The 21,925-nt window shown below is 44.5% G+C and overlaps 1 long non-coding RNA gene across 1 annotated transcript in view; it reads right to left on the reverse strand.

The window, feature by feature from the left end:
* Positions 1–256: 256 nt before the first annotated feature.
* LOC122805857 overlaps positions 257–21,925 on the reverse strand; it is a 51,999-nt gene continuing 30,330 nt past the window's right edge. Inside the window, exon 2 of the long non-coding RNA XR_006365470.1 lies at positions 257–463. This is a non-coding gene — a long non-coding RNA (uncharacterized LOC122805857). The remainder of the gene's footprint in view (positions 464–21,925) is intronic.

The following is a 21,925-nucleotide window of genomic DNA, read 5'->3' on the forward strand; positions in this document are numbered from 1 at the left end:
CCAAATGATTACTGCTGCAACTAACTGCAGCTGCCTGGGCTAGATCCAGCATAGAGTATAACATTAACAGCTAGAAAATGTCCAAAGTTAAAAGGCAGTTTATGCATCTGGTAGCTAAAAATGAATTGGTTTACTAGGGTGCTGTAACTGCTTAAATCCGTTAACTTCATGGATTTACTCTTTGATTACTCCATTACTTCATTAAAGTTGTTGAAGTTTCACGGTCTCAACACAATGAATATTCATACAACCCACAAACTGAAAAAAATATTTATTCATGATTGTTCAGTGACATCGCCATGATCCCGGATGTTAGGCAGGGTTTGGGCAGGGCTTGCTACTGCGCATCCAGGGGATTAATACACCAACAAAGCCAGAAACAGTTCATTAACAATGCAGAACATTACTCAGTTGCGCTAAGTGCCTGAAATCTGTTACCCTGGGGCATTTCACACCCACGTGCCTGCAAAAAAAGAAGTAAAATTAAAAGTACATTCATAGTCAAACTGTTAACATAAAACTTGTAGATTTTATGATGTACAGTTTATCTGCAACCAAATAATAAAAACTCCATCAACAATGAACAAAATCAGGAAACTGAGGATCGTACCCAAATAGCATGGCTCATGTGATGATGCTTCAGTTTGCTACAATTGATTCCTTCCTTTATACTATAAATACTCTGGGATGTATCAACTAAGTATTTACACACACACACACACACACACACACACACACACACACACACACACACACACACACACACACACACACACACACAGACACTCACATTCAAATGTGACCATCAATTACACCCCCCATATGACAGTGAACACCTTAGATGTTTGCTTGCAATCAAATGAATAAACAAGTACATAAATAATGACAACGAAATATATTTCAGCTCACTGCTGTGGGAACTCCACAGTGCAATCCATTGCACCCCCATGCAATTCCCGCTCAAGAATCAGAGAAACACCAAAAATCAGAAACATATATTAAATATACCCCGGGATTCATGAAGCTCGGCGCAAGGCCGGCATAAGGTCTGCGCCGGCGGTGCAGTGAATAGCCGGCGCAGTAGCGCCATATGCATATTAATGAGAGTGCACCGCAACCACAGACACGTGCGTAGTGTACGTGAGCGAGCCCAGGTAGGATGCGTCCGGAGGCGTGGCTAAGCCGGCATGCGGTGAGCAACCTAATGTGCTGACTGCCACGGTCCGCCCATAATAGTAATGGCAGCAGCCAGGGCCCGTGCAGAATGAAACGCACGTAGAGTATGCAACATAGTACCCGTCCCAACTAAACGGAGAAGCAAATACAAGCCACGAAGGCTTAAGTGTACCCGCCCAAGGAGCAAAGGATACGATAAGACCGCATTTGTCACGCAATGCACCACCAGTGGTTATACTCAGAGAAGGTGTACAGCAGCATGTCAGCGCGCCGCACCGACATAGGAGTAGCGACTAAGGTCACCACCTGTCCCACTTTGGGAGGGGCAGTCCCTCTATGGGCAGGTGTGTCCCGAAAAACATATTAAAATGGCAAATGTGCTAAGATTGTAGGACATAATGATATCCCGTATTTAATGTAATGGTAGCATGAATTGGTTATTTCTGTAACTGAAATACCTAAATGTCACAAGAAACAGAATAAGCAACCAAACTGCCACAACAATAAGCTTTTATTTAGGCAAACAAGTGAAGTTCTATGCTATATAGTGACCGTGTGTATGTGTCGGCCTGTAAAGTCACATGTGAGTCCCGGAAATATCCCACCTTGGCAACTGGAAAAGGTGGCAACCCCAGTAGCGACATGGGCATGGTCACCAGGGTTACCAGCTGTCCCAATGTGCCATGGACAGTCCCTGATTGGACAGGTGTGTCCCTGCAAAAATTGGAAAATGGAAAAAGACGTGAGATCCCCTGGCAAAAATATTACCGCAATATACATGTAATAGTAGCATAAAACATATAATTTGTATATGAAACACATACATGGCATAAGAAACTGAATAAGGAACCCAAATGCTAACAGAATAAGCGTATAGTATGGCAAACAAGTGAAGTTCTGTCAACTGCACTTGCCGTGGGTATGTGTTGTCCTGCAAAATCCGAAGTTTCCACAAAACATGTCCCACTATGGGCATTGGAAAAGGTGCCAACCATAATGGTCACAAGCAGTAGTGAGAGTACATAGCCGGGTAGCTGTGTTGACATAACAACAGGAAGGAATCAAGATACCTTAAACACAGGCAAACATGTGCATAGCAACATATCCCACACCCAGCAACGCCTCTGTCACATACACTGGATGGCGTATGTTGAAGTGTAATATCCAGAAGCAGAACCCATGCATTCAGATGTAATATACAATAGCCTCATTGTAGCATGTCAGTCCCACCCATGTACACCTGTGCACCCAAACCTGCTAGCATCCGTGTGCAGCTATACACCCACACACAATGTGCATACCTGAAATGTGGTAAGATGTTTGTGTTAGGCAATGCCACGCTGGCAAATACGCACCCACATGTCACCAACCCACCTCAGGTACAGATATGGAAATGGCTGCATGTGAATGTGTCTGCAGAATTTGTACATCCCGCATGTGGTATGTACCCGCCGAAACCATATATGTTTGCATACGACACGGTGCACATAACTGTACACATGTGGACAAGTCGGGTTGTTGAACCACCGCATCGATGATTAGCTATGCAGAGAAGTCGATCACATATAGCGGAACACGTGCCTACCAAACAGGACGCCCTAACAGGGTGCTACAGGCAAAGAAGGGGAAGGTGGGACATCACATGTGGAGAGTAGCGTTGCCGGACGGCCAAATACACACGGTCAAGGTAAAGGACGGAACAACATGCATATGGCGGATGGATGTTGTTCAAAAATATATATAGAAACAGATATGAAGTGCCAGTTTAGACTCGAAATACTATATAAAGCATTGAATTGTACCGCACAATATGGCAGTAGAACTGATCCTGCATGTAATTGGTGAAGCTAAGCTGTAGTGTGATGGAATTCTGGCCCTGGCAGTAACCACTACAGCAGGCTTATGTCTGTCAGCATTAATTATCTGCTGGGTTACAGAACAATAAATGTCTGTACATGCATAACATCACCCCTTCCCTGAGGAGGATGGCCTTGTGAGCTCTATCGAAGATAAGAGTACAACTCCTTACCAGAGAGACAAAGCAAGGTATTAAGAAATTAACTGACTACTGTATCGGAACAGTCCAGGGTCCTTGAAACAGCTACAATCACAGAAGGACACTGTAATTGACAAGGTGCCTTGCAAGGCTGTGTTATTCTCATGGGAAAACATTTTAAAAGCACAACTCCAGCACCCACGTATGTATAGACTATTGCGGACCATAGTGATGGAAATGCCCTGTGACCGACCACGTCAGTAAGGTGGGCAAAAGCTGATTGTAAACACTATATAAAGAAATTGCTTACTGTATAGAGTCAGACAAAACTCTCATACTTGGACTGTATATTATTTAGCCTGCCTGTGTACACTACTAAAACGCTGTGAACCCGAGCCTCCTGTGTTATTGACTGTCACTTAGAAAAGCCTACTGATAACTACAGTCTGGTTTTGACAACTTATTTGACATTGTGATTCTTGTAATCCGGAATTCCCTTGGAAAGCTACAGGTCAGAGTGCATGGGTGGTTAGACATCTACGCAGGAGAATTTGCCTAAATGGTTCTTCTTGAATGAAAAGACCTCCGACTGAATTGTTGTGTGTAAAGAGGCTGTCTACTGTCTGATCTGTGGCTGAAAAGCGGAAAACTGGATCCCAAGAAGAAAACGTGCAGCCTTAAACAGGAGGCTCAGGTAAGGAGTGTTTGCCTCTTTGTCTCTATTATAGATCAGGGACCAGACTACATTGTGTTTCTGTTAACAGTTGTGATAGCGGGTCGAAGACCAATCCAAATAGTGTTAAATCTGAACATAGGTCAGGGGAACACACAGCAGAGTAAATAGTCATTGTAGACACTACAGTGGATACAGGGAAGGAGATACCACGTGGTACGAGAGAAGGGTACGTAGCAGTCGTGTAGAGGATATGGGAGATTAGTGAACAAACAGATCATGTGATCCGCGTTTGACGGGTGACGGAACTATATGCAATCGCAGAGAGCACATAATGTGAGATATCCAGCAAAATGGGGTAATAAATATGACATTGATGGTATATTAGACACAATATCGTTACTGAAAAATGTAATCCCTGAAAATGTGATGCACATGTTCTAGGGTAAACACCTGTCCCACCCTGTGAGGGACAGTCCCTCTTGGCCAGTTGTGTCCTGCAAACAAACCGAACAATGGCAAATGTCCTGATATCTCAGGACAAACATTTCCCAGATATCTTTTCAAATGGTAGCATAAAACAGTAATTTTGTATCTGGAACAACAAAATATCATAATAAACAGAATAAGCAACTGAAATGCTACAACAATTGGTAGCTCTCCTGGCAAAAGTGAAATCCTGTCCTATGTACTGGCCGTGGGTATGCTTTTTCTTGGCAAATTACACGTTACTTAACACTAATGTCCCACATTGTGCATATGAAAAGGTGGCAGCCCTAAGATGTGCAGGCGACAAAACAGCGACAATTGGGTATCCGTCATGCACATAGGTGGATTGAGGTAGTGAACCAAGGGAACAGAACACTACAAATGCGAAAGCATCATACGTACACAGAGAAGATCATAATACAGTAGTAGCGACAGCCCCCCCCCCTACCACCTCCGATACCACATCCAGGATATGAAGCGGGAGGGCAGGCTAGTCCCCACACGCTATCCTGTGGCAACAGAGGTATCACAATGACCAAATGTAACAGAAGCTATTGAAACCACATCCCGAACTCGTAACATACCTAGGGACACTCCAGTAAGAAGACAGTCACTAGAACAGAGTGAGGATATCTGTCAATTAATTGAAGTACCGAACCCTCATGCAGGACAGGAAGGCCAGGACCCAACACCCGTAGTGTATAGACCGTGGACACCAGAAGATATCTGTAAAGTCACAGAGGGAATTCTCCATCTACAAAGTAATCGCTATTCACCATGCAATACCCCTGTATCTTCTGATTGGAAAACAAAGGGGGAATGGCGGATGGTACAGGATTTACAAGCTGTAAATCATGTAATAATACCTAGGGTACCGATGGTGCCAGACCCACACACAATATTGAATGCTATGAGCACGCCACAGAAGTATCTTACCGTGGTACATATAAGCTATGCTTCCTTTGCAATACCTATACATCCAGATAGTCCGTATTGCTTTGCATTTACATTCAGGGTAACAGATACAGCCATACCCGGCTATCGCAGGGATACTGTGAAAGTACAACGATATTCCCACAGGAGATGGCTAGCTACATTCAGGTGTTTACTCCACCCGGGCCAGTCAAGTTCTAATTTATGTGGATGATATTCTGCTTGCGGCCCCTACCCAGCAGCAATGTATGGAAGATACAATAGCATTATTGAGATATTCAGCAGAACAGGGACATAAAGTAAGCAAGCATAAATTACAACTACAGAGAATACAGGTCAAGTACCTGGGATATGTGGTATCCAAGTAGGGTAGAACATTACATGACGATAGGAAGGTAGCAATTTCACAAGCACCCAAGCCAACTAACAAGAAGGGAATGAAGTCCTTTCTGGGCCGACTAACATTTGTCAAAGCTGGTTACCAAACAATGCTTTGCAATCCGCTGTATTGTCTGCCTTAATCTTTAATACACCTATGGCAGCACAACACATACTACACTGGATTACAGTAGCAGAAACAGCTTTCTGCAGACTAGAACGATTGATAGCTTCAACATCTGTATTAGGTCTCCCGAATAATCATAACACATGTTGTCAGACTGTAGATTGTAAGCGGAGATATATGACGTCAGTCTTGATGCAACAGCTTCGAAGTAAGCAACGCTACATAGCTTACTACTCATTGCAGTTGGACACTGTGGCATGGTCAGTGCCACATTGTGTACAGGCAGTTGTTGTAGCACCCATGGCAGGACAGGCCCCGGCCTTAATGTCATTATACCACCCTCTCACTGTGAGAATGTCTCATGCAGTTGCGATCATTCTGCTGCAAGAGAAGATAGCATTCCTGACCCGTGCTAGACATTTGTCCTGTTTGACCATACCACTGAGTCAACCTCAGATGGTGATTGAACGTTGTACAACATTAAACCTATCAACGTCACGTCCGACACCTGTGTATGGCACACCACACAGTTGCCTATACGAAATGGATGAAATAACTACACACAGACATGATATCACTGATATACCCTTAGATGATGCAGAGGTGACAGTTAATGTGTACGGATCATGTAGACAGAGTCCTACAGGAACGAATCAAGTAGGTTATGCAGTAGTTATTGATAATGAGATTGTAGACGCCCAAACCCTGCAGCATAACGTGTCTGCTCAAGCAGCAGAATAGATAGCTTTAACACGTGCTTGTACTGTAGCGAAAAACCGATGTGTGGACATATGTCCCGATAGTCAGTATGTCGCCTGTACAGTGCATGTTTATGAGCAGCAATGGAAGAATAGGGAATGATAACATCCACCGGTAAACCGAATAATCATGCGCAATTGATCTTGAATGCATTAGATTCCATTCAGTTACCCACTAAAGTATGTAATTGTAAATGTGCAGGTCATAGAAAGCAATAGGATAACAGTAGGAAAGGTAAGGCATGAGCTCATGCAGCTGCAAAACAAGCAGCCTCACAGTTGGAAAGTGTTTGTTTGAATGAGGAATGACAATCCTCAGACATTCTAGATGTAGAAATGTTACAAACAATGCAAACATCAACTACGAAAGCAGAAAAGCCGACGTGGGTATGACGAGGAGCAATCCTTGAAGACGGACTGCACATATCCACAGTGAGAAAGCCAATATTAACGGCTAATGTAGTCAGATATGCGGCTTTGTGGAGCCATGGGTACAGCCATGTCTCAACAGGGGGGATGGTACATTTGGTTAACAGAATACCCCTAACATACGGAATTAGGAACCACATACAAACATCATGAGCAGCGTGTCACATTTGCAGTAGATATCATGCACAGGGAGCATTTAAACCGAAGGGAGTGAGATTACCTACACCACCATAACCGCACCGTACTATTTGTATGGAGTTCCTACATCTGAATAAATGTGAAGGGAAGAAATACTGTTTAGTGATTACACATATATATAATCAAAATGGGTAGAAGCATTCCCAACCATGAATCCGGATGCAGCAGCAGTGGCAAAGGTGCCAGTAAAATAAAGTATCCCGAGATCTGGCATACTGTAAATAAGCTACAGTGACAATAGAACACATTTAGTGAACCAGACAATCACGCAACCTGGGGGATAATTTTGTATTTCCATGAATGTAAATTGCATGTACAACCCACAGTCAGCATGACTGCTGGCGCGGTACAATGGGATCCCGAGAAATAAGTAGAGGAGGTTGGTGGGTGACACCCAGACGAGTTACAATTGCTGTCTACCTCTAGCATTGCTGAGCATGACAACAGTTCCAAATGTAAAGTGTTGCACCCACTTCGAAGTAGTATGTGGAATGGCATATCATGTGCCAGAGTGGAAAGCTGTCATGCCTGCAGAGCTGGAGGTCGATGGCTCATTAGCAGGTGACATGAGAGGATTGTTAACCAATAACACTGTTTTGCAGTTAAAGTCTTTTACAGATAAAGAGCAAGTGAAGCCGGGACACTTAGCTGACACCAGTATCCTGTGTGTATGTCACTGTTATCCAAACAAGATAATTGGCAAGTGGAAAGTGTGAATGTCTGTACCAGGTACTGTTGGCAACGCCTACTGCAGTAAAGTATGCTGAGAGGTCGTCCTGGGTTCACTTCACAGTTTTCAAACCGGTAAAGGATATCAAGTCTGATCAACATCTTGTAGCTGATATACCATAGAGCCTGAATCACCCAGGCCAGACTGTATAACAATACAAAGCAGCCCCAAAGACATTTGGTTTACTGTCATAATGATTATACACCTATTAACCATGTTTGTGTTTACTTAACATTTGCTGGGACCTTACCTGCATATAACTACACGGATACAAATAGTGATACGTGATGAACTGGCCACAGGGTGTCTTCCACACTTCAACAAATACCTAGGCATGACGCGTGTGCATGTACACACTATGAACATTTTAAATTGCTGTGTTTGTACTGCCATACCTACATCATATGGAGGACTTCCGATGTATGGTGTCCCCTTGGGGATAGATTGAGACTTGTAAATATTTACACTTTGATACAGGTTCTGTGAGATCACAGGACAAAGTGGCACTGTACTTACCTGTTACACAAAAAGTAATTGTATGTTGTTATAAACATGATACAGTTCAAGTTGGTGGGAGTATATGTAACATAACTGTGTCTTACAAATGTCATATAACAGCCAAAGATCACAGTACTACTTGTAGCACCATTCATTATCTGTATTGAAGCTTCATGAGAACAACGTGGAAGGATGTGCAGAAACATCCTGAATTGTATAAACAGTCCTCTGTTATAGACAGGAAGATGTTACATGCAGAGGTAACCCGCATCAGTAGTAAAGTAGAATATTGTTATGTTGTTTGTGGGAAAAAAGCATATCAATGGTTACCTGGAATTGGTCCGCGAGTTGTTATTTGGGTTATCTGGCTCCAGTCACGTGAGATACTGCACAATTGCCTCTGGGTACGAAACGAACTGTATCACATATAGCTCACAGAACTGGGAACACAGTCGAGAAACCTACTAATCCAGTGGGTGGAATGGAAGCTGTTCTGACATTCCAGTTTTCTGCAAGAGATAAAGGAATATCGATACATATGGACTTGAGTGACAGCGTCATAACCTGGGCTGGAACACTCCCAGCTTGTGGAGTACTGAAATCAATCAGGGAACAGAGGAAGTTGTCAAAACCTGTCGGAGGAATGATGAATGTGACTTTCTTGAACTTGTGACTGATGAACTGGATGCAATGAGAACTGTTGTGTCACAAAATGTAATAGCGCACGACTGCACCCTGCCGGCGAGAATTGGTACGTGCGCGCTCATTAAAGAAGATCGCTGTGTCCAAGTACCACATAAAAAGACCAGAATCAACGCCCACCTAGAGGTAATACAGCAGGTGTCATCCATGGCGGAACCAGGCCCAAACCCACTGACGAACCATTTCCACAAACCATTTGGTGGATGGGGTTCAGTCATACTGAATATCATGATTGCCATTTGTGTTGTTCTGCTCATATTGGGAGCATGTGTCTATTGTGGGATACTTTGCATGTAAGTATTAGTCAGGGACTCTGTCGACGTATCTGTACCCAAGACTATGTATCAAGATCTGTAGTGGTATTTGTCAATCCAAAATGCAATCTCCTTCTTGAAATGTACAACAAATTACTTGCCTAGTTAAACGTTCCAGGGAGGAAGAGGCTAGGGAATGAAATAATGTGGTATATGTTTCTGGATAGAATAGAAGCAATCAAAGGAGGGAGAATGTTAGCAAAATACATATTTAAACATATATATGACGTGCTACTTTAGAAGCAATAAGTGTATAATGCATATTATTCTATCTTACAATATGGCAGTAGAGCTTATCATGCATGTAATTGCCTGTAGTGTAGCTGCAGTGTGATTGAACCCTGACCCTGGCAGTAACCAGTGCAGCAGGTGTATGTCATTCAGCATTAGTCATCTGCTCGGTTAGAGAATAATAAATGTATGTACAGGTATATCTGTTATCCTTCCACTGAGGAGGATAGGCTTGTGAGCTCTATGTAACACAGAGTACAGCTGCTCACCACACAGACAAAGGAACCTAGTAGGAAATGGAGTGACGACCGGATCTGAACAGTGTTGGAACCGTGACAGAGCAGAATTTACCGAAGTACATTCTAATTGACTATGTGGCTCGCAAGGTTTTGCTATCCTCATGGGAAAACATTTAATAAGCATTACCTTAGCACTGTTGTAGGAATACAACATTGTGGACTATAGTGAATTAAATGCCCTGTGACTGACCACATCATTAATGTGTGCAAAAGATGATAGTATACACAATGCTCATACAGCTGTAACATGTATAGAGTAAAACAAATGTCTAAACTTGTACTGCATATTTCTTTGCCTCCTGCTGCACAGTAGTAAAACGTTATTAATCTCAGCTTCCTGTGTTATTGACTGTCATTTTGAAAAGACGAATGAGTGTTACAGTTTGATTTAAACAACGTAATTGACAGATGTGTATGTTCTAGCATGGGAATAGGTCAAGCCAACCATCACAATGTCCATGTGTACCACATACAAACAGCCAGTAACACGCAGTAGTACTGCATGAAGGCATACACGACTGTGGGAATAGTACAGGACATATGGCACATGCCAAGTGCAGATGCATGACACAAACCCCAGGATGGGTGTCCCTGCAAAGAGGAACATGTGCCAACCACACCTCCCACAGATGTACCGGCAATAAAAACACATGGCAAACACACAGAAACACTACCGTCCAACACACGACTGCAACGGAGCCTGGTCAGACACCAACATGAAGCATGCACAAAAAGATCATCTCTACTTGACTCCAAGTAGACTTTTCTCTATCTGTTAAACGTAGCACTTGCTCCTACAGTACTTATTACCTTGATACGGCACTCTTATAGATAGCACCCCAAAAAGGCAAACCCCCATTTCTCGGTAACCCACGTTCCCCGGAATCTCTTTTAAAGTTTTTTTGTCTAGTCCTTCTAGCATGTCGAGGGATCAGTTGCTAGTGTCCTCTCCTGCTCAGCTGGTGAACCTGGGAATATTGAGGCAATGTTACAATTGCCTCATGTACACAGACAACCCTCTCCTCCTCCCACAAAACACAAATACATGTGAGAGATGCAACTATACGGCCAAACTGGAGGCTGAGCTCTCTCAACATAGGACTGGCAAGACCAGTCAGGAGGAGAAGGTTACCACACACACTATAGACCCAGACTCACATAGTACCATCACAACCTCAAATCATACACATAAACACACAAAGACATACTCACCGGCTCTGATCAAATATCTACCAAAACAGCAGAGGCCACCAAAGCAGACACCCAAACAACCACCACCTCAGAACACAACACCTGCAACACATAGACCTCACAGTCAGAGTGTCAACAGTCACAGGCCTTAAGGCCAAACACAATGCCAGACACACTAGTCATTGGTGACTCCATAGTCAGACACACTGACGCCCCGCCACCAGACTGAGTAAGGAGAAGGTCACAGTAAGCTGCCTGTCGGGTGCTAGAATCCGCCACATAACGCAAGCACTCAGGTCTCTCAACAGCAGGTACAAATACGACTCAGTCATTGTCCACGCTGGTGTAAATGACCTGAGACGTACCTCCTTGGACTACATGAAAACAGACATTGAGGAGCTCTCTGATTATGTAGCCCAGGCAGGTATGACCCTGACCCTGACCAGTATCCTACCTTCACCAAGAATGATGCCACAATACAGAGATAAGATGATCAGCTTTAACAATTGGCTTAAACTCTGGTGTCATTCAAAGGGGATCCAATGTCTGTCTGCCTGGGATGACATGCTGTACAAGCCACGCTGCTTCGCAAGGGACGGCTTGCACCTGTCACCCCTGGGATTCCGGATATTGGCAAAGGCTCTTGCCACCCCCATAGTGCCTTTTTTAGGCAAGGCTCAAATTCTAAACCTACCACCCTAGAACACAAAAAAGGAAAAAAAATAAGGGTAATGCTGCTCAATGCCAGAAGTCTAAATCTCAAAATGCACGCACTCGAGGCCCTTCTCAGTATGGAGAACATCGATGTCTGTGCAGTGACAGAAGCCTGGTTCAAGGCTCCTGAGAGCACCCCAGCACTATCAGGTTTTACCTCTTATCATGCTCTGGCCCCAAAATCCGGACAATACCAAGAAAGGAGGGGGGGTATCCATATTCATCAAGGACACCCACACCTCAAGACTGGTGGCAATGCACGATGCATCGGAGACCATCCAGGTGCAATTAAACATAGGCAAGACTGCTCTGCAAATTGTAGCATGTTACAGGCCACCCTCACAAACTCAGGAACCTCACATGGCCTTCCTGAAAACAGTAGAGGGGATAAATGTATCACCAAACACCATCATACTAGGTGACTTCAATTACCCTAATATAGACTGGGAACACTACTCAAGCCCAAACACCCTAGCCCAAAAGTTCCTGGAATTCATAAACTCAAATGCCATGGAACAACTAGTCACCATCCCCACAAGAGGAGAAAACATACTTGATCTCATCATCACGAACATGGGAGCACAATGTTCAACACCGGAAGTATACCCCTCACTGGTGAGATCAGATCACAAACTAATCTCGCTGGAGGTCCTCATCCCACCACCACCTGAAATAAAAAAGACCACAGTAAAGAATTGCTCGAAAGCCGACTTCACACTTCTAAAGACTAGTGTGGTCTCCTTTAAGGCCCCCGAGCCGGCGGAAAACAGTACTCAAGCCGCTGAATCACTTACAAATGCCTTCTACCAGCACCTGCAGGACTGCATGGATACGGCAATCCCAAGCAAAACAAAGACTCTTTGTACCAAAGGCAAGCGTCCAGTCTGGTGGACCCCAGCCATAAACAAACTCTACAACAAAGGAGGAAGCTACTACAAGATAGAGCAAAATCCTGAAAAGGTAAGACACCCTTGATCACTATAAGTAAAAAACTAAGAGCTCTCATAAAATCATCCAAAGCAAATTTTGAGAGAAAAATAGCTAAAGACTCAAAAGACAATCATAAGGCCTTCTTTAGCTATGTTAGAAACCTGGGAGGAAACACCCAGATATGCTCAGAACTAGTTCAAAATGATGTGAAGATTACTGATCCTACAGACATTGCCAACATACTGGCTGACAGGTTCAGTGCAAACTTCTCCCACCCCTCCCCCCCAAAAGGAGAGATATCTATACCAAGTGATTGCAGCCCCCCAAACATCTCCAACGCCCAAGTGAGAACTGCTCTCTCCAAAGCAAAAAACACAGCATCCATGGGACCTGATGGTGTCCCTGGCTGTGTGCTCCACGAACTCAACGAGGAATTAAACCCACAGCTAGGACAGCTGTTTAATCATAGTCTTACCTCTGGATACGCACTCCAGGAGTGGTGCACTGCAACTGTGGTCCCACTTCACAAAGGCGGTGCCTCCACCGACCCTGGAAATTACCGGCTCATTAGCTTGACAAGCCTTATCTGCAAAGCTATGGAGAGGATCATAATGGACCTCATAAATAAAGACATAGGGAATTTGCAGACTTTGGATCCATCCCAGTTTGGCTTTGTCAAAGGCAGATCATGCCTTCTAAACTTGGTTGACTTTTTCGAAACAGTCACCAAAGCCATTGATGAGGGAAAGGCAGTCCATACAGCCTACCTCGATCTGGCGAAGGCCTTCGATACAATACCCCACTCGGGTATCATTGAAAACTCATCAGCTGAAATGTTAACCCATACATCACAAGATGGGTTGCAAACTGGCTGAGTGACAGAACCCACAGGGTCACAGTTGCTGGCGCCATGTCAGACTCAAAGCCTGTCACAAGTGGTGTACCACAGGGCTCAGTCCTGGGCCCACTCTTGTTTGGCATCTACTTTTCCAAGTACAAGCAAACACAGGAGGGTTATGACTGACAAAGTTTGCAGATGACTGCAAACTGGGCGCCATAGTAGAAAACACATCTGACACAGATATCCTTCAGGAGGGTCTCACAGAAACGGATAACTGCTGCCAGAGCCATGGCCTAAAGTTAAATGCCAAAAAATGCATAGTCATACCCTTCGGAATAAACAAGGTCACCACTCACTACCTTATAGGTGGCAATCCACTGAGCACAGAAGAAGTTATCAGGACCTGGGGACCCAGGTTGATAGTAGTCTGTCATTCGACACCCATGTAGCTAAAGTAGTTAGGAAGACCTTCTACATTGCCCACCTTATCATGAAGGGATTCTCATCTAGATCAAGGGAGGTCATAGTCTCCCTATAGTCATCACTCATCAGACCAATGATTGAGTACAATGCCCCATTCGGAATGTATCTGACCTGACACTTGCAGCAGCTGGAGAGGCCACAAAAGTTCCTCACCAAAAGGATAAAGGGTCTCAAACATCTGTCCTATGCTGCCCGACTGAAAGAACTCCAGCTCTATTCAGTCGCTTACCGCTTGCTCAGAGGTGACCTTTGCCTAACATACAAGGCCATGTCAAACCCAGATTTGATGAATATGCTTCACCTCAAAAAATCTAGATCTGTCAGAGCCACAAGGGCGGGAGACTTAAACCTCGACACGGCTATTAATAGGACATGCTGGAGGGATAGAGTCATCACCCAAAGACTCCCTATGCTGTGGAATACAATCCCGGTATATGTGAGGCAGAGCACCTCGCTGGCCTTGTTCAAGAGAAATCTTGACCAATGGATGGGAGATCGCAGATATACCCCAGGGATTACCTCAGTGTCACTGCTCGACAGAGGCACAGCAAAATAATGGGTATAGTTCCCCATACTAAAGGGGTGGCGTAAGCCACAAAACTATGGGCTAGGCTTGTAAATGGCCTCAGGCAGATAGCCTAGTATGAACCTATGAACCTATGAACCTATGAACATACAGGGACTTGTGTAATGTTTGCCTTAACACCCCCCCATAGGCCAAAGAAGAATAGAATGGACATATGCATGTAATGTTGTGAAGGATGTGTGGTAGTCCTCAGTATCACAGTGTTAGGGACACAGATACACTGTCATCAACTGTGACGTATGTGCACTGTACACAGCATACCTGCATGTAATACAGAGGACAATCATGTGCCACAGAAATATACACTGGAGAAAGAGTATAGGGGATAGACAAGTGTAAATGTGACAAACTATGAATATAGGTTCATATGTCCATAGGTACAGGGTAGGCCATCGTCCCAGGTTCAGCCATAACACTACACCATAGTTAGGATGACTTTGCCAACCTTCTGTGCTTCAGATAAAATACTCATGATATTGCTGTACCTCCGTCAAGCAGTGATAATGATGTAATCCCTGGCCTATACCTGCAATTCTCCATCCAATGGACAACATACCAGCGAACAAGGCTAGGAAGGATCTCTGTCTCACATGTACTGTGATGTAGATCCACAGCATTGTGAGTGTCTGGGTGATATATGTGTCACTCAAACACATCCCATTAATGACCGTGACAAGGTTCATGTCACCTGCCCTAGTGGTTCTGAGGGATGCAGATACAGTAGGTGAAGCATACACATGACATATGGGTTGACATGGCTTCGTATGTCAGGCACAGGTCAACACTAAACAGCAGGTATGTGACTTAATGGGGCAGGGGTCCTACAAGTGGGGCAGCATTACACAAAATGATGTCATCCTGCATCTGTACAACAATTAACCTATGAGGGCTTCCCAGCTGCTGTAGGTGTATGGTCAGATACAGTCTGAATGGGGCAATGTAGTAAATCATAGGTGTAACACGTAATGGGTACAAGGAGACAATGACCTAGCCTGATGTAGATGTGAATCCCTGCACAAACAGGTGGGCAATGTAGAAGTCCCACAGAACCACGATAGCAACGTGTGTGTTGAATGAATGGTGACCGACAAACTCTGTCCCCTGATCCCTGGTAATCACCCCTGTGCTGAGTGGACAGCCACCTATATGCTGGACAGGGGTGACCTAGTACTTCTTCACAGGTATGATGTTGCATTACTTAGCATTTAGCTGTGGGACATGTCCCTGACAGCAGATATGCATATCTGGGAGGCCCCTTCGAAGGATATCTGTGTCAGATGTCCGTCCCACTATGGCACCTGTTTTGCAGTCATCTACAAACAATGTTGCCCATAACACCCCTGTGTGTGCCTGTACTGTGGAAATGTAGATGTATGACAGGAGTGGACCCACGGAAGGGCCCCATGGGACACCACTTGCGACAGGCAGTAGGTCTGACATGCTGCCAGCAACTATGACCGTGTGGGTTGTGTCACATAGACAGTTTACAACACATTCTGTGATGTACGTGTTCACATCCCAGCCAATGGGTTTATCAACGATACCTGAGGGGGGTAATGTGATGAAGGCCTTTGCCAGGTCGAGGTAGGCTGTATGGACTGCAACATCAATGGCCTCGGTGACTGTCCCGAAAATGTCAACCATGCTTTAAAGGCATGAACCGCCCCTGAACAAGACAAACCGTGTTGGATGCTAAGTATGTATGTCCCCTATGCAGTCATGTACGAGCCGCAGTATGATCCCTCCCCATGTCTTTGCAGATAGGTCTCCTCATGGTAATGGGACAGTAATAACCAGGCTCAGTGGAGGCATTGGCCCTGTGACGTGGGACTACAGTTGCCATGCGACACAACCTGGGTACCTTACCTGAGGTGAGGCTACAAAGAAATAGCTGTCCTAACTGTGGGTCTAATTCCTCAATGAGATAGTGGAGTACACAGTGGGGTCACCAGCTGGTCTCATGGATGCTATGTCCACTAGCCTGGAGAGAGCATGTCCCACCTGTGTGTCACAGAACATTTGGTGACCACAAACCGCTGGTACAGACATCTCCTCATGTGTGGGAGAGGGTGTGGAGATGTCCTCACTGGACTTGTCAGCCTGTATGTTGGCAATGTGTGTATGTTGAGTAAACTCCACCTCTTTGTGAACCCAGTCAGAGCATATGTGGGAGTGACCTCCCAGGTGTTGAGCATAGCAACTGAAGGTGGTATGATTGTCAGCCAGGTCCATGTAGGTATATCTGTGGAATGTGCCCTAGACCATGGCACGACAGTGTGTAACTCTACACATATGATGACCAAGGGTGTCATACCTCACAAGGTGTCTGCTCCACCTTGTAGTAGCCACCTCCTCGTGTTGTACATCCTGTGTATGGCTGGGGTACACCACACTGGATGCTTGGCATTGGTACAATGAACCACAGTTGGGTAAGTGAATGCCTGGTTCATGCAGTCCTGTAGGTACTGGTAGATGGCAATGTGATTGATGCAGTGGCTGCAGTACTGTCGACCACTGGCTCAGGGTCCTTAAAGGAGACCACAGTAGTGTGCAGAATTGTGTAGTCTGCCTCTGAGCAAGCAATGTGTATGGTAACTGGCAACACTCACAGCAACGGATGCCAATAGCAGAAGCCAATGTCCAAATAACATAGATTAACTTCTGCATGACAATATGTCTTATCATACATGTATTGACACGTGTCTGCTAATTACAATTGCAAATGGCTGGTAAGACTGGCCTAAAGTTCCCGTGATTTACACAGTCTGGAGGTGTTGTTCCGATAATAAAGTGGCAATACCTCCCATTCGTGACCTCTGGGTATGAAAGTGGTTGTTAACCTGCAACATTGGATGTACACCATTGGGTTCTGGTGTCGGAAAACATGGTTCCTGTAGCACTACACAGTATGGGTAGTCAAGCAGACATCCGCGATTGCTGAACACACAGCATCAGTGAAACCCACTGCTCACAAGGACACAGTCCGACAAGCTCTACACTTTACATATGCACAGTGGTGTCCATTGTAGGACCCAAAAATTGTCTAAAGACCAGAATGATGTCTTATTTCATTGCGTACCTGAACTCATTGTCATCACAGGTACACATATGCACGGCAAGCGTGTTTAATGTTGATGATAGCTGTCCATGAAATGCAGCACAGATGCACAGAAATACCCAGGGTACTGGGTCCATAGAACTGCGTCCACATCACAGTCCCGCACACATGAAGGATGTGTAATGGGTACTGTCGATTGTTGCAGTCAAGGGATTCTGGGTATGTAGACTCTGGGCTCGGTGTTGTTTCGCAGGCAATCCTTTGTCCCGCCCCGTGGGAGGGATGTGCGTAGCACCTGCCTTACTCTCCGCTAATAATGCAAACCATCCACCGGAGAATGCTAAATGCAGGTGTGAAATGTGTACAGCCCTATACTAGTGTCCAGTAGGCAATTGTCATGGATGGACAACCGTATGGCCAAGATGGCACCCACAACTGCAAACCCGGGGAAACTACACAGCCGCGGTAAGGCATAACACAGGAAATACACATAGGGACTACAGTTGACATTCCACATACAAAGTCGGACCGCCGTGCCAACACCGGCGTACACAGCACTCAATCTGCCAGCAACAGAATGAGGAGCACCCGCTACCATACAGCGGAACAGATGTGCGACCTGTGGAACACATACTAATGGCACACACACAACGTCAAGTAGGATATGTAAACTATGGCATTCCCACCTATGAAGACAACATGGTTAAATGAATACATAGGTGATCAACATGTTCCGGTGGTGTTATATTGAAAATACAGTGACGGATATGTCCCATTGGGATGTCTGAGGTTTATATGAAGCAGTTGCTAACCAGCATCTTTGGATGTATGACATTTGTTCACAGTACTACATCACCTGGTTATGTAGCACCATGTAGAATGGGTAGTCAAACAGACATCCGCGATTGGGGAACATACCCAGCAGTGAAAAGCACTGGGCAGGTGGACACAGTCCAGCAACATCTAACTTGACATATGCACATCGGTGTCCATTGTAGGACCCAAAAATTCCATTCATTGAATGCCTGCTAGCTTCCTGCATTACTCACGTGATCTCATTGTCGTCACCACGTCACAGGTACACATATGCACCGCAAGCGTGTTCAATGTTGATGATAGCTGTCCATGAAATGCAGCACACATGCACAGAAATACCCAGGGTACCGGGTCCATAGAACTGCGTCCACATCACAGTCCCGCACATGAAGGATGTGTAATGGGTACTGTCGACTGTTGCAGTCAAGGGAGTCTGGGTATGTAGAATCTGGCCTCGGTGTTGTTTCGCAGGCAATCCTTTGTCCCGCCTCGTGGGAGGGATGTGCGTAGCACCTGCCTTACTCTCCGCTAATAATGCAAACCATCTACCGGAGAATGCTAAATGCAGGTGTGAAATGTGTACAGCCCTATACCAGTGTCCAGTAGGCAATTCACATGGATGGACAAGCGTATGACTAAGATGGCACCCATAACTGCAAACCCGGTGGAATTACACTGCCGTAGTAAGGCATTACACAAGTAATACACATAGGGACTACACTTGACATTCCCCATACAAAAAACACAGACAACCAGCTGAGGAAGTCCAAAGCAAAGACGAGGTACTGTAGACACCGTCAGCGACCACTCAGAGCCCACCAGGAATTAAATGCAGTCACCATAGTTTATTGAAGCTCTTTTCGCCTGCTTCATAAGCAGACTTATTCAGAATACATACAATGCAGTCCAACCTACTACATTTAAAACCCTTAATTGGTCAGTAAATTAGATGTGCTAAGTATTAATTAAATGCCTTAAAGGCAAACAAGCAAACAAACTTTACTTGGGTTACAGATTCCACACAGTGAGGACATCAGACATTGCTTCGAAAGGTACATTCTTCATACAAAAATAGAAATATATGTATATATATGAAAGAAGAACCAACATAATGTTTTCCAAATGTCTGACTGTTTAAGCTACATATATATGTTCTACGGATTGTGCCAATATATTAAAAGAACTACAGACACCTAGTAATATAAATGAACCATAATATATACAGATAAACCGTATGATTATGACTAATGTAAAATAGACCAACGAAATGTAAAGATTCACAATGTGGTAAAGTAAATATTCATTTAGAAGGTTACTTAAATAAATCAATTCAGACATCCATGTCAAAATACTAACACAAGGCCAGCGAGGTGCTTGGCCTCACATGTACTGGGATGTTGTTCCACAGCATAGTGAGTGTCTGGGTGATGAATCTGTCCCACCAGCACGTTCTATTAATGACAGTGTCAAGGTGTACGTCACCTGCCCTTGTGGTTCTGAGGGATCTAACTTCTTTAGGTGAAGCATAGTCATCAGATCTGGGTTTGACATGGCCTTGTATGCCAGGCACAGGTCACCTCTGGGCAAGTGGTATGCAACTGTATACAGCTGGAATTCTTTCAGTCGGTCAGTATAACACATATTCCTGAGACCCTGCATCTGTTTGTCGATGAACTGTTGGGGCCTTTCCAGCTGCTGCAGGTGTCGGGTCAGATACATTCTGAACGGGGCATTGTACCCAATCATAGGTCTAATGAGTGATGAGTACAAGGGGACAATGACCTCCCCTGATCTAGATGTGAATCCCTTCATGATGATGTGGGCAATGTTGAAGGTCTACCTAACTACGTTAGCAACGTGTGTGTCGAACGAACGGTTAACAACAACCCGGGTCCCCAGATCCCTGGTAACTCCCTCTGTGCTCAGTGGATTGCCACCTATATGGTAGCTAGAGGTAACCGTGTTCTTCCCGAAGGGTATGACTATGCATTTCCTGGCATTTAGCTGTAGGCCATGTCTCTGGCACCACTTATCCACATCTGTGAGGCCCTCCTGAAGGATATCTGTGTCAGATGTGTGTCTGACTATGGCACCCAGTTTGCAGTCATCTGCAAACATTGTCAGCCATAACCCCCCTGTGTTTGCTTGTACTTTGGAAATGTAGATGCTGAAAAATAGTGGACCCAGGACTGAGCCCCATGGGACACCACCTGTGACTGGCTGTGAGTATGACATGGCACCAGCAACTATGACCATGTGGGTTCTGTGACTTAGCCAGTTTGCAACCCATATGGCGATGTATGGATTTACGTTCAAGATGACGGGTTTATCAATGATACCCTAGGGGGGTATTGTGTCAAAGGCCTTTGCCAGGTTGAGGTAGGCTGTATGGACTGCTTTACCCTCATCAATGGCCTTGGTGACTGATCCTACAAAGTCAAACACGTGTAAAAGGCATGATCTGACTTTGACCAAGCCAAACTGGGTTGGATCCAAAGTATGCGAGTCCCCTATGTCTTTATCTATGAGTTCCATTATGATCCGTCTCCATGGCTTTGCAGATAAGGCTTGTCAAGCTAATGGGATGGTAATAACCAGGGGCAGTGGAGGCACCATCTTTGTGAAGTGTGACTACAGTCGCCTTGTGCTACTACTTGGGTACGTATCCTGAGGTGAGGCTAAGATTAAACAGCTGTCCTAAGTGTGGGTTTAATTCCCCATAGAGTTCATGGAGTACACAGCTGGGACACCATCTGGTCAGCCAGCTTTTTACATAGGCATGACCACAAGAAGATTTAGGGACAGAATACAAGAACACATATATGCCATTAAAAAAGCTGATCACAAGAATGCTCTATCCAAACACATTATAGATTTTCCTGAACATAAGCTCTTATTTAGAGTTATACAGAAAAAAGAATTGAGTGTCAGGAAAGGTGATAACTTTAATGACCTTGAGAATCTAGAATTAGATTGGATATTCAAATTTAGAGCACAAAGTTATCCAGGGTTAAACACATATGTGAGCATCAGATCACATTTAAAGAAACGAAGATATTAATATCTATAGAAAAATACCCACTTATCTTTAGGAATGATATCCATGATAACAACAATATGCTAAGATAGATTGAGATCTCCATTAACCTTAATCCCCTCCCCCCCCCCTTTTTTTCCACACTTTTTTTCCCTTTTTTTCCTTCTCTTTTGGTACGTAGTATGCATTTGATTAGATTATAAGCAATTTTCATGACTACATATACAATTATTTAATTATTTATTTTGCCATGGTTGTTCATTAGATAAGACTTGTATCAACATGTTATGATATACATACATGAAAAGTAAGCCCTAGGCTATGATGATTCATTAGTT

This window comes from Protopterus annectens, chromosome 7.part0, assembly GCF_019279795.1.
Source record: "Protopterus annectens isolate FY-2018-M chromosome 7.part0, PAN1.0, whole genome shotgun sequence".
Classification (NCBI taxonomy): Eukaryota; Metazoa; Chordata; order Ceratodontiformes; family Protopteridae; genus Protopterus; species Protopterus annectens.